This window comes from Apium graveolens, chromosome 5 (genome assembly GCF_009905375.1).
Source record: "Apium graveolens cultivar Ventura chromosome 5, ASM990537v1, whole genome shotgun sequence".
In the NCBI taxonomy this organism is placed as follows: domain Eukaryota; kingdom Viridiplantae; phylum Streptophyta; class Magnoliopsida; order Apiales; family Apiaceae; genus Apium; species Apium graveolens.
This window is the reverse complement of record NC_133651.1, coordinates 56,646,349-56,662,428: the sequence shown is the minus strand read 5'-3', so window position 1 is coordinate 56,662,428 and position 16,080 is coordinate 56,646,349.

Below are 16,080 nucleotides of genomic sequence, written 5' to 3'. Positions count from 1 at the left end.
CGGTTGTGATTGGAAGCGAGTGCAGAGTAGTAAGCTAATACCAGGCAAGTGTTCTGAACTTTCTCGAGATATTGTAATTCTTGATAGTCTTGTTGACATTGCAAGTGCTTTGAAGCACGGAAACCTAAATCCTGATTTCAGTTATTGTTCTTGAGCCATGAACCATATTCTTTCTAAGCCATTGATTATTGTATACCCAAACACGAACCACAAATCTACGATACTACTCCACAAATACATACAAACTAAATACCAGACACTGAACTGGATTACTATATACTCAATCCATGATATCTTATGCTTTGAAAGACCAAATCCTTGAAACCCTGAAACGTTGTTTCCTTTGTTATCCAATTCTTTCATTACCCAGCATTCAAGCTTTGAAAGTACCTTGTTGATCCTTACAAGGATTGAAACCCTTTCATTGTTAAACATTTATTGTTGTTAATGATTTCGGTTATTGTTTACTATTGCATATTCTGTTATTATGTTAGAATTGGATTGTTTTTATAAAATTGTGACCAGATTCGTGGTCAGACCATATAATGGTCAAGTTAGGCCAATGTGTGCCTTGGATCCAGTAGTTAGAGCAATTGCTGTGTGCCTGCTCAGGGTTAGTGCGTGACTGATCAGCAGCCTAACCTTGGTTTTTAAATTAAAAGTATAATATCCAATTCTAAATCATAATCCATTGTTCACTTGATATCATAATCATATTCAACCTGATGATCATTATTCTCAGTTTTGTCATTGTGACTTGCTGAGCTAGTTAGCTCATTCGTGCGATGTTGTTTTATATTCTTTCCAGTTAAAAAGGAACCAGTGGTAAAGAGGATCCCCAGTCCAGCGTGAGAGCTAGGGGTTCAGGTTGAGAAAGCTGAGCTAGTAGGCTTCTTTGGAATAATTTAAGTTGTAAAAGTTTGTAATAATGTTAATACTCAGTTTGAAGTTGAAATAGTTGGGATTTGAACGGTTTGTAACTATATTAGTGTGTTTGGACTTGTGTGCATACTTTAAACCTGTTGCGGTCCGTGGATGGTTGGTAAGTAGGGTCACTTGCATATATTATTATATCTTTATTATTGTTATAAGCAGGTTATAATTAAGGTGTATGTGTGGACCCCAAACTTCTGACCCGGGTTGGAGGGCGCCACACTTACTCATAGTGGATCTACCTTATATCTTCAGCTTATTACTGCTTTCCTTGTATGATTGAAAGAATTCCCTATATTTCTTGTGTATCCAAAAACTTACCTTACTACTGGCTTCTGTATACTTTACACTTCGCTTCTTCTAAAACCACTCCTTACCTTAGAACAGGACAATCAACCCGATCCTAAAATCACATCAAACCCCTCTAGCTTAGAGGGTATTAGATCAAATGTAATTACGTCCAACTTCTAAATACTTGTGATGTAGTATCTTGAATAACCATTCTTGAATTTCTTGCAATATGCCCATTCTTTCCATAATTGTAACACATAACTCCTGGATTTTCTGGATTACATTCTTATGCATAATGACCCTTACGTCCATACTCGAAGTATTGGACATTCTTTACACGAGCCACTTTGTCTTCCATCACAGGACTTGCAATCTACTACTCACTTAACTAATTAGGCTGGAGTGGAAGCAACTGAAGTAGCACTAGACCTAGCTTATAATAAACTCTATCTCCAAAATCTCTTATATCTGCTTCGGCCAAACTAATTCTCAAATCCTTAAATGGATTCTCCTTGGTCCGCTTTGCCCTTAATACCTTCCAACTTCCTTTTCTTCTAACTCTCCGTACTTACATACTCAGGAACTAATCGGGCCAATTCTGCAAACTTGGCCTCATAGGCAAACACACTTCTACTTTCATCTCGTTTTAGTTCCAGAAACTCGATTTCCATTGGACTCCGCACACCATCTGGGAAATGCCCTTCCAAAAACAACTCAGTAAACCTAGCCCAAGAAACAGGGCCTCCTCCTTTTGCATTCTAGAAAGATTTAAAACTAATACTTGGATTCACTCCTTGCTATTGATGCTGCAACAGTGGTTACCACCGTTAAACTTATTGGACTAGCTGCAACTGTTGTTGCTACTTCTGGCGCAACAAATCTAGAGTTTCATTTATGATTGGACCCTCTACAAAACTACTACTATTTTCTTTAGACTGGGTAACTTTCTTGGGTGCCATTTTTCTGGAATATATAAATGAGTTTTATTCAAAACGTGACAAAATATTTGACAGAAGATATCACCATTTAAACGGTGCATCTGAATCAGGAAAATGCTGCCCAATCACAATACCCATGTCTTTCATATTGGGGCCCAACTACACAAGAATCTAGTTTAACATCACCAGCAATCATAGCAACAATGACAGTAGCAGAATCAACAACAGATCAGAAACTAAAATAATAAGAAACTAAGCACCGTAGTACGACTCCTCAATATAACAACAATTGACCCTCTTCCCATCACTACTCAAGTATCACAACTAAACTGATCTAATAAACAACATAAGCTGGTTGGCTATATCAGCTAGCCCTTACACAAAGCCAGCTAATAATTCAAATCAAGCTTAAGGAATGCTGGACTCCTTTAGGCACTATGGTCCAAATTTCAACCAACCATTTTCTCCAGGGATAAATTCTTATCTCCTATCATTAACCTATCTTTCACAGGGTTAACTTTTCTAAAACCATAACCTTCAATATCAAATCATAAATCCTCTCTACTATTATCATTTCTGGGATAGCTAGCAATCCAATATACATCGTATATCTCTTCCAGACAGTCCACTCTCAACTACTTTCGATAACTAGGACTGTCTAATCACAAAACTACTGACAATCCACTACCTCGGGCTTCAAATAAAATTTCAAAATCAAGGAATCAAATAAGGAGGAACAGTGAGGAAGATATAGGTATGACTGAGAGCAACCATACAAGTACATAAGATGGCCAGTCTTAGTACCATACGGTCATAACACATAATTCGGTGGCATCCCACCAGACCCTTTTGCCATATAGACAAATGGTCAATTCATATGCATTGTTTGCCCCCAATCTCCCGAAAAATCACCGAGGAAAGAAACAATGCTCAGACAAGTTCATAATTAGAAAAGATAGAATCTGATTTGTACTAAGGTCAACAGAACCCTAAGTATCTTACTTCGGGTCACACTTTCTCACAAGAAAGATAAGCAACTTATTGAATAGGAAACAATTACTCTGGAGATAGGATACATTTCAAAGAAGAAATAGAAGGGTTCAAAGATACCAACTCCCAATCTGATCCACATTCACTATAGAACTTAGTCATCATAACAGGACCTGATTATTATCACGTTATCCGAACTCACCAAGGTCACACATTCTGCCTAACCACACTCCTTGACACAGAAGATGCGATATTTAGGAATAACGTTAGCGTCTCTTCAGCTGACACAACAAGGGTCTGCTCAAATACTGAGCTCTCATAATCAAACTCGTTTTCTCAAGAGAAAAACTAGGAACCTCTATCGAATATTATCAATGTCACATAAAAGAAGGAAACATACTCTAGGTTAGGGCAGTTCCAGTCAATTCCCAACAAATGTTAGGGTTACATCTCAGAAACCCTTGACTAAATTCTTAGACTCGCTCCTTTGATTGAGTTGCTGACTCACATCTATCTACGAACCTTTCTTCACTCGTTTGACTCTACCCATAACCTAAATCAGGGACTCAAACCTGTGGCTCTGATACCAACTGTGACGGCCTCAACCCCGGGGTCAGGAGTTGACGTCATCAACAACAACCAAACGATAAACAATTCAATAATAGAATATAACTACGACCCCTTTACCAAGATCTTTGCCAGATTTAAGTATGACTTAGGTTACTCAACTAACACAACTCTACTTACAACAATTATCTCGATGCAGCTAACTTAACACAGTAACTCAACAAAACACCTTTGGTCAAGCACAACATTCTCAGAGGAGTCTGACACGAAGGGAACTGGAACTCTGCCCAACTATCACTGAAGAATCTCCTAGGAATCTGCAATACATATATAAAACATTCTGCAAGGGTGAGCAATTGCTTGCTCAGCAGTACCTCTATATGAATAACAAGCAAAACAGTTTAAAGTAAAGCAGTTATAGGAACAAAATTCATATCTTGCCAGAAACTTGTAAAACAAGTATAAACTGGATATCAAAACTAGCATGTTCTGTAAAACAAGATCAACAGTCGTGCTGTGTATAAATACCAGAGAATAATTCTAGTATGCCATTTTAATTTCCAAATCCGCTATATCAATAACTCATGCTCTTACGGGAATCACACAAAACCAAATTAGATACGTAGCGGATATGTGAAGACAGCTGATCAGGCTATCAACACCAGACGGCTCTAACTGCCATCCCATTTACCTGTTCCGGAACTCAGAGACTAGCTAGGTCTCTCACCTGCTGGACTAATCGGTTTTATAATGCGCGCAACCGAATTAGCCTCTTACGTCACCTCAATAGGCCTACTCTGGCCCCAATGTATCCCATATCTGACCGTTTTATCCAGTTTTCAAAAACACTTGTACCTATCATTTTCAAAATCATTTATCTAGCCAGCACATATATAAAATCCATTTCGCAAATCATTTCATTTGAGACAGGTACCTTTCGAAGTTACTTTTCCCCAAAACAATTCGAAAACAATGATTTTATAACTACAGGGGATACATAACTTAAAACATTTCTGTTCCATTACGAGAATAAAACATTTAGCTATTCATATACACTGAACCATAAAAGAATGGTCAGGGGTACTTGCCTTGTAGAGCTTTACGACCATCTCTAATTGATTTTGATAGACGTGAACGCTCGGGCTCTCATGGAAAAATGACTGTCTCACTAGAAGACATCCCTGCTTCGCAGTAATCTATCTCAAGATAGTATCCAGGATTCTCAGGGTTCTTTGCTTGGGAACCTCGAGGCACTTGCCGACTGATCACTAGATATTAATTCAATATCAATTCCAGAGTCCTTCGACCAAAACCTACAGAGCCGAAATACCCTACGTTAGACGTCTAGGTATGCTTGACATATCCTCGCTAATAACCTACCCATTCGATATCAAATCCCGACTCGTAGTTACACATATTATAATAACACACACAACAATTAGGGTTCACGTTCTCAGAAATCGGTTCGGTGTTCGCTTTCAGAAAATACGTATACTCGTCATTTTACAAGGGTTTCTGGATTTTGACAGAACATTCACCATAACATACAATTAGGTTTCGCACAAAATATATGTATATACTTATTTACACTTATTCGACTCTTCGATAATTACAGGGTATGTTCCGAATTTCTGAATTTAATTTCCAAAAATTTGGCAGCACCTCCACTATTTATCGGTCTACCCGTCGAATCAAAAATCGACGTCACAATAACCAATCAATCAGGGAATCAAACAACAACCACCAATTATAATCCAATTTATACGCTCGACTTAAATTTACAATAACTAATTATCATACCGAAAAATAATTTTATGAACTAATTATTTGTTTTATACTTTAGGACTCAGAATTAATTCATCACGGTCCACCGTCGACTCGCCAAGGCTCATCGTCGACGGCGGTAAAATTCACGGGTACCCGAACAATTTCGGGTTTCCAACATAAATTCTACCGATAAATAAATTCTTGCGCGAATATATTTTATTTCACAAATTTTAATCAAATATTTTTCTGCAAAAATATAAAATTAAATTGAATCAGTAAATTAAATTAAATAACCGAATGAACATTGCACAGTACACGCGCTACACGCGCCCAAACTCAGATGAGCACACAGCCGGAAAATAATCCGGCGGCACATGTAGCAATTCAGGCAACACCACAATTTACACACGCACACAAACCCCCCCACACACACACTCGAACACACACACACACACTTACACCCACATACATACACACACTGCACACAATGAATACGAGCACAGACAGCAAAAGCCAATAGAAACCGGCAATTACCGGAGACTGAACGGACACAGAACCGTGGCATCAAAGCCATGAACAGGAGAAAACAGTCGCGGACAAGCAGGAAATAGGGGAACAGGAAAAGAAAATAATTAAGAGGAGAAAGGTTGGGGAGATATTAATTAAGAGAAGGAAATTGCAGAGAGACTAGCAGCGCCGAACAAGCACCGGGATGGAGGTGAAGAAGGAAGAAGAAAACACAGAGTCCGAGTTGAATGCTTTTTGTTTCATCATTTTATTTCCTTATCTGCTGTTCACGATAAGGCAATACACGTGTCCTTCAAGTTGTAAAACTATGACACGTGTTAATGGAATAAATAAACGTCCCACAATCTGATTATAAGCTCGCATTTTGCAACCATTAACGACTGACGTATGGGTAATTACAACCAGAAAATAAATAAAAAGAATAAATTTAAAATTCTCAGAATACTTGAAAATTAATAAAATAAAATGTCCAAAATTTTTAAAGCATTTTTGAGGTACACGATGTACCCGCAATTCAAAATTATGGGATGGAGGTACACATAAAACAATTGCAGAAAACTGTGAGAGTAGTCTTAAAATGTTAGAAATATCCCGAAGCAAATAAAAATGTAACTTTTGAAATTTTAAAACAATTTCTAAAACGCACTTTATACCCGCTTTTATCAATTAAACGAATCGACGCGGGGTGAAACTAACTCCGAAAATTCCCAAAATAATTTTAAAATTTTCAGAATAATACGAACTTAATAAAATATAATTTTCATAATTTTTGAAGATTTCCATAATTAAATATGGATTTCACCATTAAACACACTCAGAAAATCATTTAAAGATAAATAATTAATGAAATATTGATTTCTCAATTTTTATAAAATCCTAAAAGTAATTATTAAATTATAAAGTCATAAAACAATTTTAGAGACAATCCAAGTATTTATGCAAATAAATTTACACTAAATTTACTTTTAAAAGTGAAAACGATTCAGCACTACTCAATCATTAATTACACGAACAACCCTATACCTCATAAATCACATATAAACAATAATAGAGCAACACATAGCAGTGAAGACCAATACATATATTATTTGATTAAATTTTTAATAATAACACCTTTAAATAATAAATATACGAGTCGTTATACTTGAGATATCTGAAAATTCTCTTAATATCTACTAGGTGAGATTCTCTAGGATCATCCTGAAATCTAGCACAAAGACAAGTAGCAAACATTATATCTAGCCTACTAGCTGTTAAGTACAGAAGTGAGCCAACCATGCCCTATAACTTGAAATATCCACAAACTTTTCAGTAGTGTTTAATTCAAGTTTAGTTACAGTAGCCATGGGAGTTTTTGCAGATGTGTAATCCATTAAATCAAACTTCTTTAAAATATCATGAATGTATTTAGTTTGACTAATGAATATTCCATCACTAACTTGCTTAACTTTTAAACCAAGAAAGTAAGTTAGTTCTCCCATCATGCTCATTTCATACTTACTTTGCATCAATTTGGCAAACTTTTTGCAAACTTTTTCATATATAGAGCCAAATATAATATCATCTACATAAATTTGAACAAGTATACTAGAGCCATTAACATTTTTAAAGAATAAAGTTTTATCCACAAACCTCTTGTGAAGTAATTTTCCAAAAGGGACTTTGATAAAGTGTCATACCAGGCTCTAGGTGCTTGCTTCAGTCCATAGAGTGCTTTCAAAAGATAGTAGACATGATTTGGGAAATTTGGATCTTCAAAACCAGTAGGCTGCCTAACATAGACTTCCTCCTCCAAATCTGCATTTAGAAAAGCACTCTTGACATCCATTTAATAGACCTTGAAATTGGCATGGGCTGCATAGGCTAAGAAAATTCTGGTGGCTGCAAGTCTTGCAACAGGAGCAAAAGTTTCATCAAAATCTATTCCTTCTTGTTGGCAATAGCCCTTAGCAACCAATCTAGCTTTGTTCCTGACCACTATGCCATTTTCATCCATCTTATTTCTGAATACCCATTTGGTTTCAATTGGATTCTTTCCTTTAGGCTTGGGTACCAGCTTCCTTACTTTATTACTTTTAAATTGGTTTAGCTCCTCCTGCATAGCTAAAATCCAATCACGATCCAACAAAGCTTCTTCTACCTTTTTTGGTTCCTCCTTAGATAGGAAGCTGCTATATAGACATTCTTCTTGAGTTGTTCTCCTTGTTTGAACTCTAGAAGATACATCACCAATGATGAGTTCAAAGGGGTGATCTTTTGTCCATTTTCTTTGTTGAAGTAGATTATCTCTAGATGAAGAGGCCTCATTGTTGTCTTGATGTGTAACTGAGTTTTGATTATTAGAAACTCCCCCTGAGTTTATGGATCTTTGATTTGAGAAAGGGGAACTTTCTGTAAGTGATCTATTCTGACTTTCAGCTTCTTTTGATGACCCGACGGATGGTGTATTTTGAGTTCCGACGGATGAAGCTGATTGTCTCCCAACGGATAAAGCAGATTGTCTCGCAATGGATGAAGCATTTTGCAACTCGACAGATGTTGAATTTTGTGCTTCATTAGCAGTAGATTTTTCTGCAATATCCTTTGTCATTGTTTCCTGATCACTTTCATCATCACTATCATCACTAACCATCTCTATATTATCAAATTTGAGGCTCTCATGATAATCTCCATCTTGCAGTCCTTCAATCTTCTTATCATCAAACACAACATGTATTGATTCCATAACAATGTTGGTTCTTAGATTGTAGACTCTATATGCTTTACCAACATCATTACCAACAAAAATTCCTTCAACTGCTTTAGCATCAAACTTTCCATTTTGATCAGTTTAATTTCTCAAGATATAACATTCACAGCCAAAGACATGAAGAAAATTTAGAGTTGGCTTCTTGTTCTTGAACAATTGATAGGGTGTCATACACTTTGCTTGATTAACCAAAGAAATATTTTGAGTGTAGCATGCAGTATTTACAGTTTTAGCCCAGAAGTATGTTGGAACCTTTGATTCTTCAAGCATAGTCCTTGCAGCTTCAATAAGTGATCTGTTCTTTCTTTCCACTACTCCATTTTGTTGTGGAGTTCTTGCTGCAAAAATCATGCATAATCCCATTCTCTTCACAAAATGCTCTCATAACAGAATTCTTGAAGTCAATTCCATTATCACTCCTGATTCTTCTAACTTTGAAATCTGGATGATTGTTGACTTGCCTTATGTGATTGATGGTGATTTCACTAGCCTCATCTTTGGACTTCAGGAAATATGTCCAAGAGAACTTCGAGAAATCATCTACAATTACTAGGAAAAATCTTTTACTTAAGATGGACAATACATTGACTGGTCCAAACAAATCTATGTGTAGCAATTGCAGAGATTCTTCAATTGTTGAATCAAGCTTCTTCCTGAATGATGCTTTAATTTGATTTCCTTTCTGGCAGGCATTACACAGTCCATCCTTAGTAAACTCCACTTGAGGAATACCTCTAACCAGTTCTTTCTTGACAAGCTCATTCATGGTCTTGAAGTTTAGATGGGACAGCTTCTTGTACCATAACCAACTTTCATTGACTTGCTTTACTGAGAAGATAAGTGATAGATTCTGCATTTGATGAGTTGAAGTCAGCTAGGTACATATTTCATTTTCTCACCCTAGTGAGAACCACTTTGTTGCTCCTTTTGTTTGTCACAGCACAGGCTTCTGAATTGAAAGTTACTGAATTGCCTTTATCACAAAGCTGGTTGATACTCAATAAATTATGTTTGAGACCATCCACTAAGGCAACCTCCTCAATGATGACATTGTCTTTAGAAATGAAGCCATATCCCATAGTATAACCCTTGTTGTCATCTTCAAATTTAATACTTGGGCCAGCTCTCTCCTTAAACTCTGTGAGCATGGTAGAATCTCCAGTCATGTGTCTTGAACAACCACTATCCAAGTACCACAGATTCTTTCTGTTTCCCTGCACACATCAAAACCAAATCAAGTACATTTTGGTACCCAAGTTTCCTTGGGTCCTGCCTTGTTAGGTTTCTTCTTTTGTTTCTTAGGTTTGATCTCATTTGACTTGGGGATATCAGATTCATCCTTAGTCATTTGAGTATACCTTTGAAACTAATTAATAAAACAGAATTATCATGCACATTTTGATTAACAGGAAAAGGCATGCTGTTTGCAAACATGTTATTCCGGTAGGGCATGCTAAATGGCATTTGAGGCATACTAAATACAGCATAATAAGGATTAGGTGCAAATAGCATATTAGCAAATTGTGCATTCATATTCTCTGCAGACATAACATTCATAGGCATAGAAGGCATGGCATTCATGTTGGGAAAAGAAGATGGTACAGATACATGAGTAGGCATAGCATGTTTACAATTAACAGACAGATGATTAATTAATACCACCACACTTAACATAGATTTTTCTTGGACCATATTTATCAGGTGTGTAGTTGTTATGTTTGTTAATCCCTACTTTCCCATTTCTATTGATTTTCTTTTTAGTTTCTGATTTAACCTCAATCTTTTCTAATCTTTCATTCAATTGCTTGATAGACAGATGACCAACATTCACTTTCTTCTCCTTCTTCACTTGACTTGATTCTCCTGAAATAAAATTTTTGGAAACTGATCAATACTTTTCATTTAACTTGGCAAGTTTGGCTTTGTTCACAGGTTTGCTCACAGCCGACGGATGAGGATTTGTGTTACTCGACGGATAATCCTTTTGATTATCCAACGGATGACTCTCATCATTCGTCGAGTCCACATCTGTTAGCAATCCTTCAACCAAATTGGATTCCAGCTTCTCCTTACTTTTTATCCAGGCTGCATCATAAAAGGACTCAATACCTTGAACTTTGGTGATTTGAGCATGAACATCTCTGGATGATTTCCATGCCTTACTCACCTCCTGTTCTTGTTCAAGTTGCTTCTTCAAAATCTCTTCTTTCTTCAAGGACTCAGTTAATTCCTCCTTAGCAATCTTACATTCTATTTTCAATTTCTCAAATTCAATAAACTGAGACTCTAGCATATTATTCCTCTCACTTAAAAATAGATTGTTTTCTTTGATTTTAGCATTTTCCTTATTGAGAGACTTAAGTGTGACACGCAAATGATATAATTTTTTAGACATATCATTATTGCATTACACTCAGCTTTAGATAAATGTGCTAGGTTAGTGGTGATTACCTGATTACTTGAAGAACTTGTTTCTGTTTTATCAGACTTGGACATTAGGGCTAGATTGATATAGCTGACATCTTCATCTTCATCCAGACCATCTGTTGCCCAATCATTTTCTTGTGTAATAAAAGCCCTTTCCTTTTGTTTGAGCAACTCAAAATACTTCTATTTATAATCCACAGGCTCAAGCTTCTTTTTGCTGGAATCTGACTTTCTACACTAATTGGCAAAATGCCCTGCCAAGCCATATTTCTATTTGGCTTAGCTGCTCCAAAGTTCTTCTTGAACTTGAGCTTGAAAAATCTTCTAGAAAGGAATGTAAGATGTTCATCAATATCATCCATGTCATCTTGGCTCAAAGAATCTTCATTTTCAGCTACCAGCCCATTTCCCTTGTTTTCACAGACCTTTGTAGTAGACTCAACGGCTTCTACCTTCACCTCTTTCTCTTTCTCCAACTCAGCAACCAGTGCTATGGACCCTCCTTTCTTCCTACCTTTCTCCATCCTCTCATCTTGCTCTATTTCAAGCTCATAAGTTTTCAAGATGCCATACAGTCTCTCCAGAGTGAACTCCTTGTAATCTTGAGAGTTTCTCAATGAGACTGTCATTGGTTTCCATTCCTTTGGAAGAGATCTAAGGAACTTGAGATTAGAGTCTTTGGTCTGATAGACTCTTCCATGCAACTTCAGAGCATTTAGGAGTTTTTGAAATCTACTAAAAATGTCAGTGAGAGACTCACTATCTTCACAATGAAAGTGCTCAAATTGCTGAATTAGCAGCTGCATCTTATTCTCCCTTACTTGCTTAGTACCATCACTAATCTGAATTATGTCCCAAACCTTCTTGGTTATTTTGTAGTTAATGATGTTATCAAACATATCACCATCAACTCCATTAAATAATATATTCATGGCCTTCTTGTCTTTCCTGACTTGCTCAATATCACGATCTGACCATTCATGCCTAGGCTTGGGAACAGATGGTTCATTGCCTGTTGCAGCTCTCATAGGCACATGAGGACCTCTCTCTATATAATCTAGGCCTCATCTTGAGAAAGAAGATGTAGGTGCATCTTCACCTTCCAGTGGTGATAATTGTCTTTGTCCAGAAATGGGATCTTGACTCTAACATCCTTCTTGTTCATCTTGCTGTTTTGTTGTGATCTTTAAACTCTTTGCACTTCAAGAGCTGGCTCTGATACCAATTGTTATTCCCTAATAATTCAACAAGAAATACAGAAGGGGGTTTGAATGTAATTCTGGCTTCTTTTTAAGATTTTAAAACTGATTCTAACTCAATAATATATAAGTGTTTGATATGTTAAGTGCAGAATAAAGGAATTACATATATCAAAACACAAGTAATAAAAACACAGGTCTTTAAAACTTTCTGGTGGATTTGAATGTATCGACCAGAGATATATATATATCAAGAGAACCCTGTGAAGCTTGAATAGCTCACAGCTGCTTTACAAGTGAACAAACAAACTACAGAGAAATTCTACAGAATACAGCTTACAAATGTTTCTCTTCTAAAAATGTGTTTGCTTAGTTAGTTTGTTCTACTAGCTACACTTGGTTTATATATCACCAAGTTTATATAGAATAAGACAAGATAATAAAACAAAACCTATTGAGTCTAACTCCATGCTGCTTTACTACTCTATTCCAGCATCTTTGAATATGTTCATAATAGCATGGAAATGGTAATGCTTCTTGATCTCAAAACCCTGTTAAACAGGATGCCACATTCTTTTGCAAACACTTGACGCATGTGACTGTGTTGTCACAGTCAACAACTATTTGAATTGATCATCCGTCAGGTACATGCTTGTTATCCGTCGGGTAGCCTTGTTGTATCTCACCGTCGGGTAGCTTTGTTAATCATCCGTCGGGTAGCCTTTTATCACTTGACTCCATTTCATTTGTGCAGAATTACAAGAAATCTTATATTTACATTTAATAAACATATTCTACACATCTACTAGCAGTCTACACGATTCATAAGCTACTACAGAATCTATACAAAGTTGTTTGCAGAAATGTGTTACATTACTTATTGTTATATAAGCTAAGCTACACCCCATGGATATCAATTAGTCATCCGTCGGGACTATATTGAATCATCCGTCGGGACTATAATTGATCATCCGTCGGGTGCTATAAATACACAAAGTGAAATCGACTAGGTATTTTGTTTAGCTTATCATCAAGTACACAACATAATCCTAACAACAGCGTAGGTGATCGAGATATCGGTCCAGCTGTAATATCTTTCAAGGAGAGTATATGCCTTTTCAGGTGCCCTATAGGTACCGTATGGCTGCGGGATACGGGTAGTACCTATATTTACGGTATGGCTTCGGGATACTGGTGCTGTTTCGTGATTGATCATCAGGAACAACATGTAATATAATCGGTTCCAATCTAAACTGTTGTTTCTAAATTGTTTTGATATTCTTAGAATAAATGGTTTATCAACTGTTTCTGTTTTGGATAAAAGGTGAAAACCGGTTTTGATTCAGTTTCTGATTTATGCTGATACTTACTTTGTTGTTAAATATCAAAGGTGGTATTAGTATAGATGATTGATGCTGACTTCAGTATGGGATATTGTGAGCATCAAAGTTCGTATTGAAATTTGATATGACAACAAAATGAGTAGTAATATCAAGAGTTCGGTTTTGAGTAAAGTTTATGATTCATTCTATAATCATTGATTCTTATTATTGTGTTTACGATATTTCCGTAAACACTATTTTACGAGTTTATTGTCGTCAAGATTCAAAGTATGGCTGAAGTATATCAAAAAGGGTTTTGAATACAAGTAAGGAACCAATTCTAGGGTTCCTCAACTAAAATTTCCTGTTTTAGCAATTGAGATTTTAAAATATTATACGCTATTGCAGATGTCGGTTTATATCAAAAAGACCCTATATTTACTATAATGAACTTGTTGAGCATTTATTTCGCTCATACCTGTTTTTAAATCTAACCTCCGATGAGGTTTAGCTTGCAGTATTTAGCCGCGTAATTCGAGGAAGCAAAGAAGAAGCTCTTGGAAGGTGGTTGGTCTAGGGTTGGCGAACTAGTGTAAGTTTTATTGTGTAAGTTGTTTATATTATATTATATTATAATTATAATTGTGTTATTTTATAGTGGGCCTAGTATATTCTTTTTAAAGTTATACTAGCGGGTTAGTATTGAATTGGAATTTGTTGAAAAGAGTTTTAAAAGAAAGTGAAAATTTACTTGTGGAATTTGGATATCTTGTTTCTAGAACTGAACCTTAAAAGATCTTGGATTAGTTTGGGGTCATAAATGATAATATCTTCTGCTGGCATTTGCATTTCGATTTAACATGTTGATTTGGATTGAGATTTCATAGTGACGACCAAATCCTCTGACCCCGGATTTGGGGGCGTTACAGGTTGGTATCAGAGCTGAGGTTATAGTAAACTAGAAATGAGGTGTGTAGGGGTGTGTATAGCTATGTGAAGACGTTTGAGCTCATATTGAGTTCCTGTTGGACTATTGGACATAGTACCAACGAGTAAGTTAAGATAGGCGCATTCGTTCGAGATGGTTGTGTTCAGTAGATGGGACTCCGGGAAGCTGCAAAGATTTATTAGGGAATCTTCCGAGGCTACTACGATTCGAAAACTCAACAAAATAGTTCAAATAGAAGATAAATATTAAGACTTTGGCAATACCTTCTCTTTCTATAAATTCTTTTGACTTCTCTCAGTTAGAAGACATATTCCCCAACACCGTTTATTCATTTTGAGCCAGAATTTTATTCTGGATTTCATTTCCTTCAGAAATATCAGCTTTGAAATCTTTTCAGTTTTATTCATTGATTTTGGATTCCTTTGATATTATTATTCTGACTGAGATGAGCAACCCTACTTATAGGGGACACAAGGTATACCTGTCTGTGTGATAGGAGTTGGATGGGACACCATCATTTGTGTGTGTTGTGACTACATGAATGTGACGGCCTCAACCCCGGGGTCAGGAGTTGATGTCATCAACAATCACATAACAAACATAATATATCAATTCCAAGATAGAATAAATACGACCCCTTTTTATTCCAAGATCTTTGCCAGGTTTAAGTATGATTTAGGTTACAACAAACACAAACCTACTTACAATAATCATCCTGACGCAGCTAACTTAACACAGCAACTCAACAGACCACCCTTGGTCCAACACAACCATCTCAGAGGAGTCTGACACGAGGGGAACTGGAACTCTGCCCTGACTACCACGAAGAATCTCCTAGGCATCTGCAATACATATATAAAACATTCTGCAAGGGTGAGCAATTGTTTGCTCAGCAGTACTGCTATATGAATAACAGCAAAACAACTTATGGTAAAATAGTTATCGGAACAAAAATTAAATTTGCTGCATCAAGTAAAAACATTCGTAAACTGGATATTCAAAATTAGCATGCTCTGTAAAACAATATCAGTAGTGTGTTGTGTATAAATACCAGAATTAAATCATAGCATGCTATCTTCATTTCCAAATCCACTATATAAACCACTTGTTCCTCTACGAGAACCACAAAACTCAAATCAGATACGTAGTGGATATGTGAAGACAGGTGATCAGGCTATCAACACTGGACGGCTCCAACTGCCATCCCATTTACCTGTTCCGGAACTCAGAGACTAGCTAGGTCTTGACCTGCTGGCCTAATCGGTTATACAGTGCGCGCAACCGAATTAGCCTCTGACGCCACCTCAATAGGCCTACTCTGGCCCACGTATCCCATATCTGATCGTTTTATCCAGTTTTCAAAATCACTCTTACCTATCTATTTTCATAAACCATTTCTGTCACAGCACACTATTCAAAT